This window comes from Nelumbo nucifera, chromosome 2, assembly GCF_055504915.1.
Source record: "Nelumbo nucifera cultivar China Antique chromosome 2, China Antique-T2T, whole genome shotgun sequence".
NCBI classification, from domain to species: Eukaryota; Viridiplantae; Streptophyta; class Magnoliopsida; order Proteales; family Nelumbonaceae; genus Nelumbo; species Nelumbo nucifera.
The window spans coordinates 35,981,494-36,000,271 of record NC_142650.1 but is presented as its reverse complement, the minus strand read 5'-3'; the positions used below and the strand labels follow the sequence as shown (position 1 = coordinate 36,000,271).

The 18,778-nt window shown below is 38.4% G+C and overlaps 1 long non-coding RNA gene across 5 annotated transcripts; it reads right to left on the bottom strand.

Moving 5' to 3' along the window:
- Positions 1 to 4,586: 4,586 nt before the first annotated feature.
- Positions 4,587 to 18,263, bottom strand: LOC104612347 (uncharacterized). 5 transcript variants are annotated; one of them, XR_016081869.1, is made up of 6 exons: positions 17,727 to 18,263; positions 12,224 to 17,596; positions 11,996 to 12,081; positions 8,170 to 8,314; positions 4,932 to 5,165; positions 4,587 to 4,821 (listed from the first exon to the last, which is right to left on the bottom strand). It is a non-coding gene; the product is annotated as an uncharacterized LOC104612347 (long non-coding RNA). The 5 variants fall into 5 exon arrangements; XR_016081868.1 differs by having other exon boundaries at positions 11,996 to 12,052; XR_016081870.1 differs by lacking the exon at positions 8,170 to 8,314.
- Between the last annotated feature and the right edge of the window lie 515 nt (positions 18,264 to 18,778).

Sequence of the window (18,778 nt, the reverse complement as noted above, 5' to 3'; positions counted from 1 at the left end):
ATTTGATTCAATAGGTCACTATGCCTCCCCGCTCAAAGAAGATTGTCCTTGAATACTCCCATGCCGTAAATATCGAAGTCATCAATCTAGGGGTCCCCATCAACAAGAGGAAGTTAATGATTTTGTTGGTAATGCTAGGAAAATTAATGGAGATTAGATACCTCTGCCTAATGTTGTGCCCCAACCTAGTGTTAAGAAAACTTTTGAGATATATTAAATGCTACAACAAATTGTTGGACTCGCCTAATAACAAAATACTACAAATGACAACATATCTACATTATTAACTATTAGCAACAACAATTTTAGAACTATCAAGTATCAACAACAATTGGAACAAAACTTGATGGCATAGTGGAAGCAACATAACGGGTTTTTGGAATTTAAGAGGATCACTCTACCACCTTTTGAGAATACCATTGACCCTATCGAGGCAAAGAAGTCAATCATATCTAAGAGATGGAGAAAGCTCTTAAGGTGTTTAAGCGCCCAAAGGAGGATAAGGTAGTATATGCAACCAATTCACTAGAAGGAACTATTAACGATTGGTGGAGAACACAAGAAGGGGTGTGTGAGAATGAAGGAAATTGCACTTGGGACACATTTGTAAATGTCTTTTATGAGCATTACTTCCTTAAGAGTGTTGGTTGACAAAAAGAAAGGGAATTTCTTGATCTGATGCAAGGTAACTGAAGTACTGAACCATGGCCGAATATGAAGCTAAATTTTTCAACTTCTCTAAATTTACTCCTAAATTGGTGCCAAACTAGGAGAGTCGTGCTCACAAATTTGAAAAGGGATAAAATCCCTACATCAAATAAATAGTTGCTGCAGTTGAATTGAAGGCTTATGTTTAGGTGCTTAGTAAAGCATTACTAGTAGAGGGGGGCATTGTTCAAAATCAAGATACTGGCAACAACAACTAGAAGAAGAAGCAGGGATAATATGGGAACCTTGATGGTTAGAGGTTAGGGAAACAAGTTAAGAAGCTTGAAAATTAGAACACTAGAAACAAAAAACCAACAAGGTGGGGCTCCTAAGTGTTGTAAGTGCTAGAAGCATCATTCTAAAGCAAGTTGTTGATCCACTTAAAATCTATCTAGCCTAATAACCCATTATTACACATATTATAGGAAACGTGAAATATACCATGATTTTCACCTTTAACCCGGTATTTTTCTAAAAGCCATTGACTTGATTAGCTATCACTGACCAAAGCAATTAAACCATCAACCCATTCAACCCAGATAATGGTTTTCGCTATTTTTTGTTTTAATATTTTAATATTTTTTATTTTTTTAAATTACAATGAATCACCCATTTGGACCAAGGGGTTGAACCACTGACCTAAAAACTGGTGGCCGAATTCTGGGTTGGCTTTTAAAACACTGATCCATACAAATCTCTTATCTAAGATCCAAGCCCAATAATTATTCATTTTGTTCAGGTAGCGTAATCAAGGTGGACTCCATAACTAGGTTAGGCCTCTAAAAGGAAAGAGAAAATCTAGGCTCCCCCATAGTAATAGGTCTATTGTGGGTTATTGATAATTGGTACCCATATAGGTATGGGGCCCCTATTTATAATGTTTTGGGCCTCCCATATCTTGAAATCTTGCATTTTTCTTTTGTCTATATTACCTTTTAACTATTATTCTAGAAAGTTCTAGCACTTAAGTTGATGCTAATAGTTCTAATTAAGTAAATAATTGATTTGAACCGATCTAATCTAGTCTCATTTAGGTTTATGCCAGGTTAATGTACTTATATTATCCATTGTCTTAAAGGTAGTGTTGAGCTCACCTCCCCCTCTCCTCCTAAAAGCCCCACACTAAAATCCAAAAGCACAGTGCCTGGCCCAAACAAAGAGCTTACGTTCAAGATGCTCAAACAGAAAGTTGTTTTTAATAGTTAAGTGGTTGAATTGAATGACTTAATATATTGCTTTTTTGGGGGTAAAACTAGAAGTGATCATTTCGGTCTGACCCAATCTGGAAATTCTAGGCTTGGGCCTAGGTTTTGTGTTCAAGCCCAATCCATCCCACATATATTTAAATATATGTATTTTATTTATAATGTATAAATGTTTATATACGTCATTTTATGTTATATTATATATTGTATTAAATATTATAATAGGACACTTATAATTTATATTATATAATATATAAAACATATTTATATGCACATTATATGCCATTTAAATATAACATACACACACATATTGTGTGTGTGTGTGTGTTATTTTGTATATAGGAAACATAGGTCAAGAATCAGTCCCAGCCCGACCTAGACCAAGGCTTATTTTTAGGCCTAGAACCTAGGCTAGGTTGGTGCCATCCCTAGGTTATAGCCCTTATTTTAAGTGCAAAGCCTGCTCAGCCCATGATCACCCCTAGGTAAAATACAAAGAATTACCCTATACTTTGGAGGTAGTGACACATTTAGGTCCTTGAACTTTTTTTTGTGACAAAGAACTACCCAATAGTTTTAGATTCCAACATTCTACTCCTATTAGCATTCCATCAATTTTGAACTTTTATGAAAGCATTTTACACTCTCCTTCATTACATCTCCAAAATCCATGTTTTGAACTTTATAATTGATACTCTACCTCTTTCAACTCTCTTTCATCTTTCTTTTCCCAATAGGTGAAAAAAAAGGCAGAAGATAGGGAAAAAAATTAAAAATTTAGGTTTTGGAGATACATTAAAGAAAGATGGCAAAGAAGTCTCATAAATATTTAAAGGGCAAATTTTTTAAACTACCTCTACTATTTGTGAAATTGACTAACCATACCCTTACTATTTGTAATATTGTCTTAAACAGTTAAATTACCCCTTCAAGTTTTTTTGACAATTGTCAAACACCTCCCTTACCATTAGTCAACAGTCATACACTGTTTGCATGTGACACCACATGACTAATAATCTTGTATAGAATTCCTAAAATACCCTTTTATGATTGAAAATGCCCTTTTCATTTCAGTTCATTTCATTTTGAGCTCGTTCAAGGCTAGATTGTTTCTTACATTAGCAGTAGTGTGGTTCTGCCTCTAATAGCCATCGGTGTCCCCTTACAAGGAGGAGCTTTGGAACTATGGTGTCGATGAAGGAGCAAGGAGGAGGCTGGAGAGCTCAGTCTTGTTCTCTCTCAAACCATTTTTGTCACTCTCGTTCCTGAGTGGGGTATGTTGACTGACATCTTCATCGTGAAGGTGGTTGGAGAGGTTTCTACAGTCCACTTGTCAAACAGATGCAAGCATTGACTGCCACCTTCAATGGGTTTGAATGACATCTTTATTAGGTTCGAACAAATGTAGGCATTAACTAGCATCTGTTCGACAAAATAGCACACAACCCCAACCCTCTTGTCGCATGCATACCCATCCCCTTCCTGTCACACACATGCCCATCCCCCTCCCCTCTTGTTGCACGCCCAGCCCGCCCTTCCATGTCGCACGCTTAGCCCCCCCTCGCGTACAGTCATCTCAGCCCCTCACCCCCCACCTTGCACAGTCATCCCAGCCCTTACCCTACCCCGCACACACAGTCATCATATCCCCCCACCACTACCCCATGAACACATCATGTTTGCTCGATGAAATGTGCTAATAAATAATTTTTTAATTTTAGGCACACCAATTGTATTTTCTTGAACTGTCACCATGAATGTTGTGTCCATGTGGTGGAGAGTGCATCATTGTTGTGGTTAAGCATGGAATGACAGAACGTTGGTTGACAGTTCTATGGGTGCCACTACTATGTATGTTAAAAGTTATGTTAGTTATTTTATGCACATGTTATATGCTAAATAACCTGTGTATTCATTGTAGTTCATCCCTGATAGACGATGCAACTTCTTATGGAATGATGAGACAAAGATGTGTCCTTATGACATTAGGCTATGTAGAGTATTCACATCCAAAAGGCCTGGTAGCCAAGGGAAATAGTTTTGGGTATGTGCAAAGCTTCAAGTATGAAAAATTTTATAGGACGCAAGTGGCTATAAATTCTTTTCATGGATAACTTTAGTGGAGAATGTCAAACTAGCATGGGGAGTGTAACAATGAAAGGAGATGAGTCAAGACCTTATGGCACTACTGGAAAATTCATCTATAGAGGCAGCCAAAAAATGCCTCTAAAGGTTATAGGAGGCAACCAACTAAATGCCTCTAAAAGCCCTATCGCTAAATGTTTTAGAGACGCTTGGTTAAGCATTAGAGGCGGATTAAATTAGACTCTAAATTAGACTTTTAGAGGCACATACGACTACCTCTATTGCTCTGACGCTAAAAGTCCTATATAAAAGCAATTAAAAATGCTTCTAAAAGTTCAATTTAGAGGCACATTCGAACGCCTCTAAAGTATTTTATGGCAATTTTATGTGCCTCTAAAAGAAATCTAAGAAAAGGAAAATCTGTATTTAGAGGCACTTTTGGCCGCCTCTAAAAAGGATCCATTTTTTTTTAAGTGCAATATATTGTGAATATTATTACATATAAATTCCAATTGATACACATGTATAAAAATATATTCAATCAAAACATAGAACTTGTATGAAAACATATATAAAATGCAAAAAGATAAACCTTATCCATAAAATTCCAATAGACTTCCATCATCATTTTAAGAACAAAAAAAAAACAAAAATAATACAATATCCAACCCTCATTATATTCATTCTTCCTTTTGAGTACATGTCTTCTTTTTTTAACAACCTACAAATCATATATAGAGTAGTCCAAAAGAAAATCCTTTTATCTCAAAAAAAAAAAAAAAACTCTTTGTAGTCTTCATCCAATCCTTTCTTCCTCTACAACCTACAAAGAAAAGCAATAAAAAGAAAAAACAAAGTAAATATGTATAATCTTTGTAATATAGCAACAAAAAATGAAATAAAAATAATTATACATAAATTTGTAATATTTACCAAAAACAAAGGCCAAGCAATAGTAGCTCCAACAAATGTTCCAATTGTCTTATGACGTCCATGGGGTCTTAGTAAAGGCTCCTCACGAATTATCAGTACCTCAACATATACCTCTCAAAAATCTTGACCCAATTCAATATCTTCTACTTTTTTACATGGGTCTTTGCTTATAACAACTGCTTTGGCCACAACTTCTTACTTCCTTAAACTCTTCAAAAGAACCTTAATCATATCCTACAGTCAAATTTTTTTTATCAAATCCAAGCCATCAAAATAACATAAGAAAATAAATATATTTCTCTTCAACTTAATTACTAGATAAGAAAGCATACTTAATTGTAGGTTCTTGGACATTTTAGATTTGTTTATGCAATAGAGGCTTTACTTGTTGAACATGGAAAGTCCATTTCAGATTTGGCATTTGCCATCCAGGTCTTTGGCAATGTGGGTTTTTGGACATTTGCTAACAAAGGCTTTACTTGTTGAACTGTAAATCTTTTTTAGGGCTTTAGCAATCTGGGTTCTCATTGGCCATTTCAGATTTGACATTTGCCATCCAAGTCTTTGGCAGCAAAGCTCATTCAAGAGAGAAGTTTTTGTGAAATGAGTGGTTGCTGCAAAGCTGCTCCAAAAGGAGCGGCTGGCTGGGTCCAACTATCAATATTCCACGAGTTTCTTTGGTTTTCTAGCTGGTGGAGACTACAAGCTAGCTGATTCCAACCATGAGTATTACATGAGTTTCTTTATGACCAAGGGAGCATCCATATTATGTGGGCTTGTACTTCAATTAAATTAAATAAACCAACTATATATTGAGAGTATTGATAACATTGATAGTTATCACATTTTAGAAATATTTTGCTTTTAACTTAAAATTATTGACACATATATACACAAATGCATTTGTACATTAATATATTGATTCATACTTGTATATTTAAATACATGTGTATTTAAGATTATGCATACAAATATAAAGTTAAATCTGATTCAGGTTGGATTGGATTGGACAAGGCCTCAAACCCAACCAATATTATACTTTTCAATAATCTGACTTTTTTCGGGTTCAGTTCGGGAAAAAACTGCCCAAATTGCACCCCTGGGTCAAGAGAAAACATGACTATTAAAATGGTTCTGGACTTTGGGGGACCCATAGCCTACCACCTATCCCATGTTTATCAGAAATATGACCCTGAGCAAAATGATAAATGCGCCAAAAAATACTATAATTAGATGACAAAAGTCTGCACGCTTTGGCCTCTCACTTGGACCAAAGTCTTGGCCATTTGTGCCTGATTTCTTATCTTCTACTAAATTTTAGCTTTAGTCTTCGTTGTTTTTTTTTTTCAAGTTGTTTTCTTTCTACTGCTGTATTGGCTTCGGCCTTCCTTGTTAGTTTAATGAATGGCTGTTCTACTTGAGGAATTGGTGTATGCAGTAATAGGGGTGAGCATTGTTTGGTTAAAACCGAAAAATCAAACTCAAAATTTTGGTTTCAGTTTCACTTTTCAGATTTGGAAGTTCAGTTTCAATTTTCAGGTTTGGTGTATTTAGTTTCAGTTTTCAGGTTTGGTTAACCAAACTTTATTATTTATAATATATTAGAATATTGATGAACTGAGTGGTCCTTATTGTTTCTGCTTGAATAAAAATGGTTCAGAACTTTGGCATATTGGCATTTCAAAACTTTCTATCATCATCTCAATTCCCATCCGCAATACTTTACTATATGCTTACCCTTTCTTCCTGTTAGTAATATCCACTTGAAATTCTATTGGATAGGAAATACAAATTTTAATACAATTTATTAATGACTACCCAAACCTTGGCATAGGAGTATTCTCCAATTACTTTTTTGCTGAAAGAAAAAAAGAAGCCACTCATTTTGTTTCTAATTATTATGGAACTGAAACTTTTTTATTCCTTCTATTCTTTTTTCACTATAGTGCTTACATATTTACATCTTATAACTATTAACACAATGGTAGGGGCAAGTTGGGTGGGCTGAGCCGGGTTTTAGCTCAACCTACAACCAACCCTAAGAGTTGGACTTAAAGCCCAAGCCCAAGGTCAAGACCAAAACCCTGTACTGTCTTCATGCCATTTCCATACTTGTATAAGATAGCACACAATGGATATTATCTAGGGTTAAGGACTTGGAAAGAACTCAATTAATGAAACCTGAAACCCTATACTGTCTTCATGCAACAGGTCAAAATTAGCATCACCAAGCAGGTAAAATTAAGTCCCTTGGCATTCAAAGCTCTTGTTTCTAACTTCTGTAACTCTTATAAAATAAGTTCATTATCAATCATCAGTCATTTTACCAAAAAAAAATGCTTGACATGAAAAATCTCATGAAGTTTACAACATTAGACAGGACTGCATGGATAACTATAATTAGGTACACTTAAACGATACGGTCTGATATGAAGTGTCATCAAATAGTCATATCTAGTATCATGTGTTGTTCAGCCCTCCCACATTTTCTGTTAAATAATTTGCTTTCTATCTGACAAATTATTCAATACAAGCAAAGACAAAACATAAGTGAAAAGACAGAGATTATGAAATTTTCTAACAGGAAGCTTCCGCTCAACAAACTGTCATATACCATTCCTCCTACAGAATTTTTTTTTTTTTGATAATTAATTGGAATGTTTTATTAAGGCCCAACTAGACAGCAGGCCAATAGTTACATAGTATAGCTCCCTGTCATAGGGAGACCAACACAAACATGAAAAAATAAAGAGAAGCTATTACAGGCTGCAGCCCAGTCCTAGACAACCCCATTCTATCTGTTCCTTGTCTGCCCTAGCTCTTGCTAGAGCATTTGTCAACATGTTAGCACTTGTGGGCACTCAATTGAACGACACATTCAAGGTCAGTGGTTCAGTATAAGTAACTTATTGCATAATTATAGTCCTGCATTACAGCTCTTGTATATGTAGAATGATCTAGTTACAGCCCTAGACAACCCCATGCTCTAGCTCTGCATAATTTTAGTCCTGCATTACAGTCCTAGACAACCCCATGCTCTAGCTCTTGCTAGAGCATCTGTTCCTTGTTCAAGACCAAAGCCAAAACTCCATAAAAGGGCCTAAACCCACTCCAACATAGAATCAGGACTAGGCCCTAAAACAACCACCCAGACTGAGAGAATGAATGGACAAAACCAGAACTAGAGTACACACAACTCCTCAAGGTAAATGTTTCCCCCAAGATGAAGATGCCATACCTTTTGTAGATTGCTAATCTGATATGGAATTGGACCTGTGAATGAATTGTCCTGAGTTGGCAAGATTTATCTAAACCGACTGGTAAGGGACCATGAAGTGAGAACTTAAACTGTCCTTCCATTTCACCAAAGCTTCTGCTTCATCCTGAGCATGAGCTTCCAGGAAAACACAAGACGGAATGAGAAAGTAGAGAGTGATATGTAATGTTTCTCTCATGGCAGCAGCTCTACTGGTTTGCAATGTTTAGCCTTGCCCTGGTTCTATGTGAATGATAAATTGCTATGTAATCAGAATTCATTATCGATTCAATGAAGGAATTGTTATATATCTTGACCAGAATTGTTGAATTGCGCCACCAAAAAAACCTATAATATTTGAACAACTCCTCAAATCAACTCCATGATTATTCAACAACACACTGCCTCTTAAATTACAAAGCCAAGTCAATAGCAGCTACATTTGACTTTTAGGCTCAGTTTGCAGTGCAAATGTGCACTGGTATATATATATATATATATATATATATATATATAATGGGTTGATTTATAAATTCTGGTATTATTGTATGGGTATGCAAATTTCATTTGTGTTATTTGTTTGTGAGAAGTAAAATGTAGTAGTTTCCACTTTATATGAAAAAGAATAGTTGGAGGAGGGTTATTTGTTTTGTTTTTTGGTAAAAAAGATGAACAGCAGAAAGCAGAAGGGACAAACACAACCAGCCAGCCAAACAGGGCTGGACAGGAAGGAAAGCTGGTCAAGCAACCGAAAAGTCCTGATGGGTAAGATGAGCAAGAACATTAAGCTGTCTGCACAAAAGATCCCAATCCATCTTGTTAATAAATTCAGTAAAGTTATAAAGAAGAAAACTTCGCCACTGAGTAGTGAGCCCAAAAGCATGACACTAAGGATGCACCCACAAGATCCCAAAAGAAATGAAGCTATCCTCAGGTCCACCATACATGGGCTTCATTGTTGGTAAGGCAACAATCCATCTTGTAAGACCATTAAGTAAGAGGAACCAAATTTGCATTAGGGGATCCGAAATTGCATTAACCCAATCACCCTACATAGAAACACTACCATGAAGGATGGAATAAATGGTGGAAAATGGTTTAGAATCTACAAAATAGATGAGTTAGAAAAAACACTAAAATTATGGCATCAAAACTTGCAAAGATGGCCCTTGTATTCTTGCAATAGTTTCCTAGTAGTCCTGTCATAATCAACATCCATTTAAATGGACAAATGGAATATAAATTACATCTATTTTACGTAAAATAACCACAAGACATTAACTGTTCAAAAGATGCAGAGTCGGTCAAAGCAACTATCCAATATGCAGTTACCATCATTTGGCATTGAAATGCAATTCACAGGTTGCCTCAAGTGATTAGATATGTCTCTAATAGATAAAAAATAAATATTAGAAGTGTTAGAAAATCCATTAATCAAGGATATGATAGGTTTCAATCTTAGAGAAGCAATACAAAACTAAAGACAACAAGCTTCTTGAGAAAATAGATGTGGCACTTAAAGCAAGGAAACTGAATTAACCATTGGTCTTGCATACCTACCAATACATGTCAAATTTTTGAACAGTTCCATCAACATTCCCATAAAGTATTTCACATTTTATCAAACAAATAGACATTATACTCTCTGAGAACGTGTCGATGATTTACAAATGAACCATGGCAAAAGTCAGTTAATAGGAAAGAAAATGAGTGCTACAATCTCAATTTCTCAGTATCAAATTGATGATACATTAAATTAACCAGAGTTGGTTAAGTTCTATGAGATCCACAATCCAAATCACATACTGAATTATTATACCCTACTGATACTACCAAAGATGCATACTCATTGAACTTCACACTATTTACCTAAGATAAGTGGAAAAAATTAGAAAAAGTCAAATTACTAATTTTCACTGATAATGTATAACTATACCTAAAAGTCTACTTGTGTGTGTGTGTGCTTCTGTGAGAACATAAATAATGGACATGTTTGGTTTGGTGGGAAGATGTTGTGGATGTGAGCATGACAATCACCACATCTTACTTTCTTCTTGGACTGTATTTTGCAGTATAAGCCTAACCTGTGTAGCTCACTAACTAGTAATAACTCACGACAGCCATAATTGAGTATGGTGTTTGGGATTGCTCATTGAAGTGCTTCTATAGCTTCCCAGTTCAAAAGCATTCTTCACATTTCAATGGAATTTGGTAATTAAAAGTAAGTGTTTCATAGATCCAAGAACATTTTTTTGTGCAGAATCAGAAGGCTAAAGATATCTCCTCGATTTTTTTTGAAAGGCAATATATTGTATTAATCAGACCAATCAAAATATATATCAACCCATGTACAATGACAGGATGTACAATGGGGATATGCAAAACCAGATGAAACAAAAATTTGTATGATTAAATGAAATGAGATCCACCAACAAAATAAGAGCTAAACTGGACTCCCTGAAAAGGTTTTCGTATGCTTAACCATGAACACAGTAATCTTTTTAAATTCCTCCTTACTACATCCATATCTATATATTTATTTCAACAATATGCATTTTTATTTCTCTCAACACTGACCATATAATATATAAGTAGGCAAATACCCCAAAGGACCTTTGCTCCACTGCTTAAACATTGTATTCTCCATCCTTTTGATTAATTCTAGTACTGTTTTCAGCATGCAACATTGCACACTAAAAAATTGTTAAGGCTAGAGTTCTTAAATGGTGAGATAACTTGCAGTGGATAAAAAGGTGGCTTGAAGATTATGTGCATTCATTACAAATATCCAGTGGTCAGATCTCCAAAAGTCTGAGGAATGGCTCAAAGTTGATGAAATGAATCAGCGGGGGAAGAAAAGGAAGATGGGAAGGATAATCAAGAGAGTCCCCCTGGGTATGGAAATCATCCCTTTAAACAGCTATGCCATGAAAGTGTAGGTGGCATTCATGGCTTGACCTGAATTGCTATTTCATGATCCAAGCTGAACCGGGCCGATTTGGCTTTGGCTTGAGACAAGTTAGATCAGGCCTATGACATTAAACATGTCTATGCTCTCACACTTCTTCTTAACAACAGATCATTTGTTAAACATCTTTCAAGTGAAGCTGTCCACACCAAGAAAGCCACCTTTGATGGGATGCAGTGGCTCCATATTTTAACCAAAGGGAAGTGATTTGGTTCTTGTGAAACCAACCTTGAACAATGAACTGGCCATCCTTTTCCAGTTTCTATATCCAGTCCCCAGCTTCCATTGGGTTTGCCTTGATGGTTTGTAATAGTCCTATCAACTCGACCATTGGGTTCAATTCCCATTCATTTAAATTTCTTCTAAATGAAGGTCCCCATATCACTTCATTATTTGCCTGTTCAAAGCAATCTCCCACTTTAGCATTTATGTTCTGGGCTATTTCAAAAAGGAAGGGAATTGCTCTTCGAGTAGACTCTCCACACTACCTGTCAGTCGAGAACTTCCTGGATTTTCGCTCCTTTGAGAAGCTGAAAATTAGATCACTTTCATAGGTTTTAATTTTGAGGTCATTCATAATGGCCTCCATTACCTTCTAATCCTTCTAATAAAGAAAGGTTTCCATATTGAATAAACTGATCAATAAAGAACAAAAGAAAAGGTGTTGTTCTTCTTATTATCAGTCAAGAACATTAATATTAAAAAAAAAAAAAAGCATTAATTGGCAGAGAAGCAGTAGCAGTGGTTGATTAGCAGCTAAATACAGGATAAAACACAAAAAAAAAAAAATGAAATTAAAGAACACTATTGACTGTTCATTGGGGGCGATAACAAGCTTACCTGATTATCGTCCTCTCCAACAGCCACGAAGGTGAAGTCCGTCCCCAATTGTCCTCTCTAAAAGGGAGTGGGATAAATATTAGCCACTGCAACTCAAGGTGATAGAGACGATGAATAGCGTCCCAGTAGCGAGGAAAGAGAAGGAAAAGGGAAGGGGAAGAGAGAAAAAAATAGAGAGTGTGAGAAAGGAGAAAAGTAAGAGAAAACGAACAAAAATGGAGAGATTACCTGGTTTCATCTCCAATCGTCCTCTCCGTGGTGTTGCTTGCAGAGAAGAAAGAAACTAGGGCAAGGATATCGTCCTATCCACGATGTTGCTTGCAGCGAAAGAAGAAACTAGGGCAAGGAAGACAAGAAGGGAGCGGGGAGCTTGCAGCGTGAAAGTGAGGGATGCTCGATTTTGTTTGGGTGCGAAACTAATATCAGCGACCACATTTGTGTCCGCCAAAATTTCTAAAGTAAAATCCCAATTTTAGAGGCAGTAAGAAGTGCCTCTAAAATGTACGTCGAAGTTTGCCTCCTATGATGCATTATAGAGGCAGTTTTTTTTTTACCGCCTCCTTCCTATTGCCTCTAAAGATAGAAATTCTAAAAGTGTGGAAACAATGAAAGGTCATCTAGGGACATTAGACGAAGTTGTAGCAGTTGTCCAATTTGAGAAGAAAAATTTGGATAGAATGATCAAACATTGTTGGTGGTAAATTTGGATAGAATGATCAAGGATTTACACATCAAAGATTTATGATGTGATCTTCTACTTTTGCATTAGTCTTTAAAGATGCAATGATCAAACATTGTAGTGATCAAAAATTTTGTATAAAATTAAGAAAAAATAGAACACTTGTGTGGTTTACTCTCTCTTTCTCCCTCTCTCTCTACTCAAGCCACAGTATGCGTGTAAGAAGATTATAAAGTAGAACTTGTTATGCTTGTGTAAATAGACAAACACTTGTGTGTGCTTTGGTAATAATAAAACCCAATCCAAGCTAATACTTAACATCATATACCTATGAAAGTTTGTTGGGCTGGGATCCAGGGGCAGTTTCTTCATATTATAACCTGGACAGATGTTTGGTGTGAAGAAAGACAACTAAAGGAGATTTTCCCTCAACTGTTTAACATATCACACGAAAGGAATGGGATCTTTTTAGCATATCAGATGAAAAGAATGGGTTGGTGGTAGATGTTTAGAAGACATCTGTTTAGAATGGTAGAGCAGAGTGGCTGCCACTATTTAGATATCACTGTGGTTCAACATATTTAAACGATTTAACTAAGGATAAATGATTTGAAGATGTTTAAATGATTTGAACAAGGATAACATGTTTAACATATCACAGCTGTTAAGAAGACATTTGTTCAACATATCACAGCTAAGTAACAAGAGTGGGGCTGATTAGGCTCCTATGGGCTAGAAACAAAAAGAATAGGATGGCCTCCTTTAAACCAAGGTCAAGAGTAAGTATTGGTCTATCATATTTTTACAAAAAGAATAGGATGGCCTCTGATGAGGGCGGATTTGGCCCTCCAATGACACTGTGACACCTAGGCAATATCTTAGTCAAGATGATGGTACAGGCACCGAATTGGCGACTTGGCACAGGCGCCGACCTGGCGACCTGGCATAGGCGCCGACCTGGCGACCCGACACAGGCACCAAACTGACGACCTAGCACAGGCGTCGAACTGGCGACCTCGACCAAAATTCAAGTCGGCTAAAAGCACCTCGTCCAGGACCAACTTGCAACACCTCATCACTAGCCGAAGTGACCTCGACACAAGGAGCAACCTCCCTCGAGGGTGTGCCGGCCTGATTGGTCCAGGTGGCGACTTGCAAGACATGCTCGCCGACAAATTCGGCATGCATATTCCAACAATCCCACGATCCTTGGAAGTTAGCTCAATATCGAACGTTCCGGAGGATGGTCAACGTGCATGGCGGTTGCCTCCGAGAATCTCGGACCACTTAGGCGACCTCTTGGAAATCCCGGTTATGGTGTGTGAATCCCACGCCAAACAATGCCTATATAAAGGCACCAGCCCCAATGACATGGGGGGGGGGGGGGGGAAATAAGTATATTCTAGCTCTCATACTTTATGATTTTTAGCTCGCAGTTTACTATGAGAGTACTGACTTAAGCATCGGAGCGACCTCGCTGGGTTAGCCACCCCGGGTCCTCTGACATTGATTCCTTGTAGGTCTCTAAAGAATTACGAAGCTCAACAATCAATCCAGCTCGACGGTCTGGTCAGCTCGGCACCTAGCCTACCCCCAGCTCAGCCTGGTAGCTCGCCACATAATTTGCCTCCAACTCGGCACCTGATCTGCCCCCTACTCAGCTCAGCACCTGATCTGCCCCCTGGTCAGCTCGGCACCTAATCTGCCCCTAACTCGGCCTGGTCAGCTCGACATCCAGGTCCTCATCCAACAAAAGTTCTCCACTTCGGCGTCTGAGTCATCGACCACTTGGAAGCAGACCAAATGACGAGGTACTTAGCCAAGAATTGATTCATCAATTGGTGTCATCTGTGGGAAACGCTACAAAAGTCTAAGTTCTCATCTTCTGAAAGGCTAAGTCCTCTTCTTCCAGAAAGCTAAGTTCTCACCTTTTAGAAACTAAAGCTCTCACTTTCTAATTTCCATTTTTTATGAACTCAAAGACTAAACAAGAAGTTGACGGCCAACAGACTAAGTAGCTTTGCCAACTTTATTTCAACTCGGATAAAGCCTCATTAGTACTCTTCGCGAAGTACCCTCTACAAGATGAGCTTTTCATGGCTCCCGCGGGAGTTGGCAGCCAACGGACTGCATGGACGCCCTTGCCAGTCGAGCTTTCGAGGGCTCCTGCACGAGCTGGTGACCTAAAGTCAGTAGTGTTGCCTCCGTAGGTCAAACTCCCAATAGCTTTTTGTAGGAGTGGGTGACCGACATCACTAACGAGGCTGATGCAGCGCAGCCGTAACTCTAAAGTGCCGAGCTGATAAAAGACCTCGGCACCACATAAGACCCAGTCGCCTCTTCGGCATGGGCAAAATCAAGGGTAAGGAGAGTAGACTACGAGTCGCTCCTATAGTCCAAGGGCTAAAGTACCGAGCTGATAAAAGATTTCGGCACCACATAAGACCTAGTCGCCTCTTCGGCATGGGCAAAATCAAGGGTAAGGAGAGTGAACTGCACGTCGCTCCCAGAGCCCAAGGCTACAAACACTTGGACTCTTTTGACCTGAGAAGCAAATTGGATCGACGCTTATGAGCTCATCGAATTAGTCATTCCAAGCCAAAAGGAGTAATCTACTCCCTTCGTCGAGTTACTTTCAGCTCGGGAGTGGGGGGTAATTGATGAGGGCGGATTTGGCCCTCCAATGACATTGTGACACCTAGGCAACAACTTAGTCAAGATGATGGTGTCCCGACCTAGCGACCTGGCACAGGCGCTGACCTAGCGACCTGGCACAGGCGCTGACCTAGCGACCTCGACCACAATTCAGGTCGGCTAGAGGCACCTCGTCCAGGACCGACCTGCAGCACCTCATCACTAGCCGAAGTGACCTCAACGCAAGGAGTGACCTCCCTCGAGGGCGTGCCAGCCTGATTGAGGTCCAGGTGGCGACCTACGAGACGTGCTCGCCGACAAATTCGGCATGCATATTCCAACACTCCCACGATCCTTGGAAGTTAGCCCATGTATCGAACGTTCCGGAGGATGGTCAACGTGCATGGTGGTTGCCTCCGGGAATCTCGGACCACTTAGGCGACCTCTCAGAAATCCCGGTTATGGTGCGTGAAGCCCACGCCAAACAATGCCTATATAAAGGCACCAACCCCAATGACATGGGGGGGGGGGGGGGAATAAGCATATTCTAGCTCTCATACTTTATGATTTTTAGCTCATAGTCTACTATGAGAGTACTGACTTAAGCATCGGAGCGACCTCGCTGGGTTAGCCACCCCGGGTCCTCTGACATTGATTCCTTGCAGGTCTCTAAAGAATTACGAAACTCAACAATCAATCTAGCTCGGCGGTCTGGTTAGCTTAGCTCCTAGCCTGCCCCCAGCTCGGCTTGGTCAGCTCACCACATAATCTGCCTCTAGCTCGGCCTGGCCAGTTCGGCACCTGATCTGCCCCCTAGGCAGCTTGGCACCTAACCTGCCCAACTCGACCCAGTCAGTTCGACACCTAACCTGCCCAGCTCGGCTCAGTCAGTTCGACACCTAACCTGCCCAGCTCGGCCCAGTCAGTTCGACACCTAACCTGCCCAGCTCAGCCCAATCAGTTCGGCACCTAACTTGCCCAGCTCGGCTCAGTCAGCTCGACACCTAATCTACCCCCTGCTCGGCCTGGTCAGCTCGGCATCCAGGTCCTCATCCAGCAAAAGTTCTCCACTTCAGCCTCTGAGTTATCGGCCACTTAGAAGCAGACCAAATGACGAGGTACTTAGCCAAGAATTGATTCATCAGCCTCCTTTGAAAAACAGGTCTCCTATGGACCTGAATTCTTCTCAAGTCTGCTTTAGGCTACAAAGACTGACCTGTAATGGTAGCTCAAGATAGAAACTTCTCACTCTTCAGATATTCCAAGAAGAAAGTTACAACCAAAATGGTTTTAGATGTTCCTATCATATGTGGTGTAATTCAGATGTTCCCATCATATCATGGGTACATCTTACAGATGTTCTCAAGTCTACTTTTGTACAGGTACATGAAAACCATGCCAACGAAAAGTCACAATAAGCACCTCAATGAAAACATGCCAATGATAAACCTGCTAATGAAAGCTCCATCATTTACTAATCAATAAAGAAAATATACACCTCATAACATAAGCACCTCCTAATCATGACACTTGCTAATAATATCAACCACACATACATCATAATATGTAAACATATGTTAATCATAAGTGTTAATCACCAAAAATTCACAAGATACATTATAAGTATTAATCAACCTATGTGGTATATCAATCATATCACCCATTCATCCACTTTAGTTAGTGGCTATTCATCCCACGATCAACATATATGGAGTTTGTGGCATTCAAACATACGAGAAATGATATCAATGGATACATGGGTGTGTCAAATTGTACAAAAAATAAAGAAGTCCTTGTATGCCACTTAAAAAACACAACCGCCACTGAGTTGGGTAGTGGCTACCATTCATTTAATCATGGGCCCTTCATTTATTTAGTAGTAAAAGCAATTTGAAACATTAAATTAGAATGTTTTATATATGTAAATCCACGTGTGTTTTACATTATCAATGTTAAGTTCCCCATGTTTTACATATGTTAGAAATTAATGTTTCTCAAAGTTTAAATAGAAACCAGTGTTTCAGGCATTTTGTCGAGCACCTGGTGCTATTCATGTCAATAAGCAACCAATTCAACATGTATGATGCTGTTACTCACGTGTGGATTCCATGTGTGTGCATTGAAACAAACACATGGGTTCCGACACACCACATATACCTAGATGAAATAAACATATTTGTTCCAGCGCTGCACAAATGAGTGGTAAGGCATAAAAAGTTTGACCATACTTTAATGATGATAGGCTTTGAACACGTAGAGAATAGGTTAAACGAATCCTGCCAATCCCACTGCAAAATAATGAAACAAAATGAGCAAGGAACAAATGTCGTCCTTCCATCAAAGAAAAGGTTTAGGGTTTGATGTTAGGACGAATACGCTCTTTAGTATGGAGAATAGGTATAAGTTTTTGATACAAACCTTGCACCGTCGTACCACCAGTTGGAGTTTGCAACGGCATTTGTCGTAGATGATAGGGTTCCTCCTCCACTAGGACAAGGATGGCAATGTTTTTTCGGGACAAACTTCTAAATGGGTGACCGACCTTCAACCGATCCTTTGTGTGTTTTAATAGAAGGGTAAAACCATAATTTGAACTAAAAGTTCGATTTTTGTCAGTTTTAACGGAAGGATAAAAACATAACTTCAACATTTTCATCCTGATTTAACAATGATGACAATTGTAAAAAACTTAAAGGATAGCTTTAGATAATATGTAAACAATAAGAATACAGGTTAATTTTATTTTGTAAACGGTAAAGATAGTTTAAGAAATCTGCCCATATTTAAAACTGACCGAATCCTAAGGGTGGGAGAAAAGTATCAGAATTTGAATGTACAAGATAATTATCTGTCACAAATGAAAGTTGAGGGACCTAACTATCACTACCCCAAAGTACAGGTGGGTCTCTATATTTTACCTTTGATAGTGAGGCACCACTTTTGCTCCCTCGGTGCTGATTTGTCCTGTTATTTGAATGTACATATGATTACTCATATACCTATATAGACAGTCCATATCTATAGTTTGAATAGACTAAATATTTGAATTGTACCAGCTTTTGATTGATTTTCGAATTCTTTGTGGCATGTGATTTAACCTTGAGCAATTGAAGTGAGGGTATGGCTAACGCTGTTTTTCACAACTTTCATTCAGAACTAGAAGATGCCGCCAATCTAGACTTCTAAAGTCTCCCATTCACATCTACTCTGTGGCATCTTGTACTATGACCCTTCCATTTTTCCTTCTTGGTTTAGATTTTGTTTTCTTTCCTTTGTTCATAAAAAAAATGATAATCTTTACCATAAACATGGGTTAACGTTAAGAATTCAGGAAGTGTATTAAATCATATTGTACTTTTATAGAAACAATAGCATTATATATATATATATATATATATATATATATATATATATGAACAAATCCTTCTTTCAAAGGAATGATTAGGTACATCCTTTGTGAAAGATAAAAC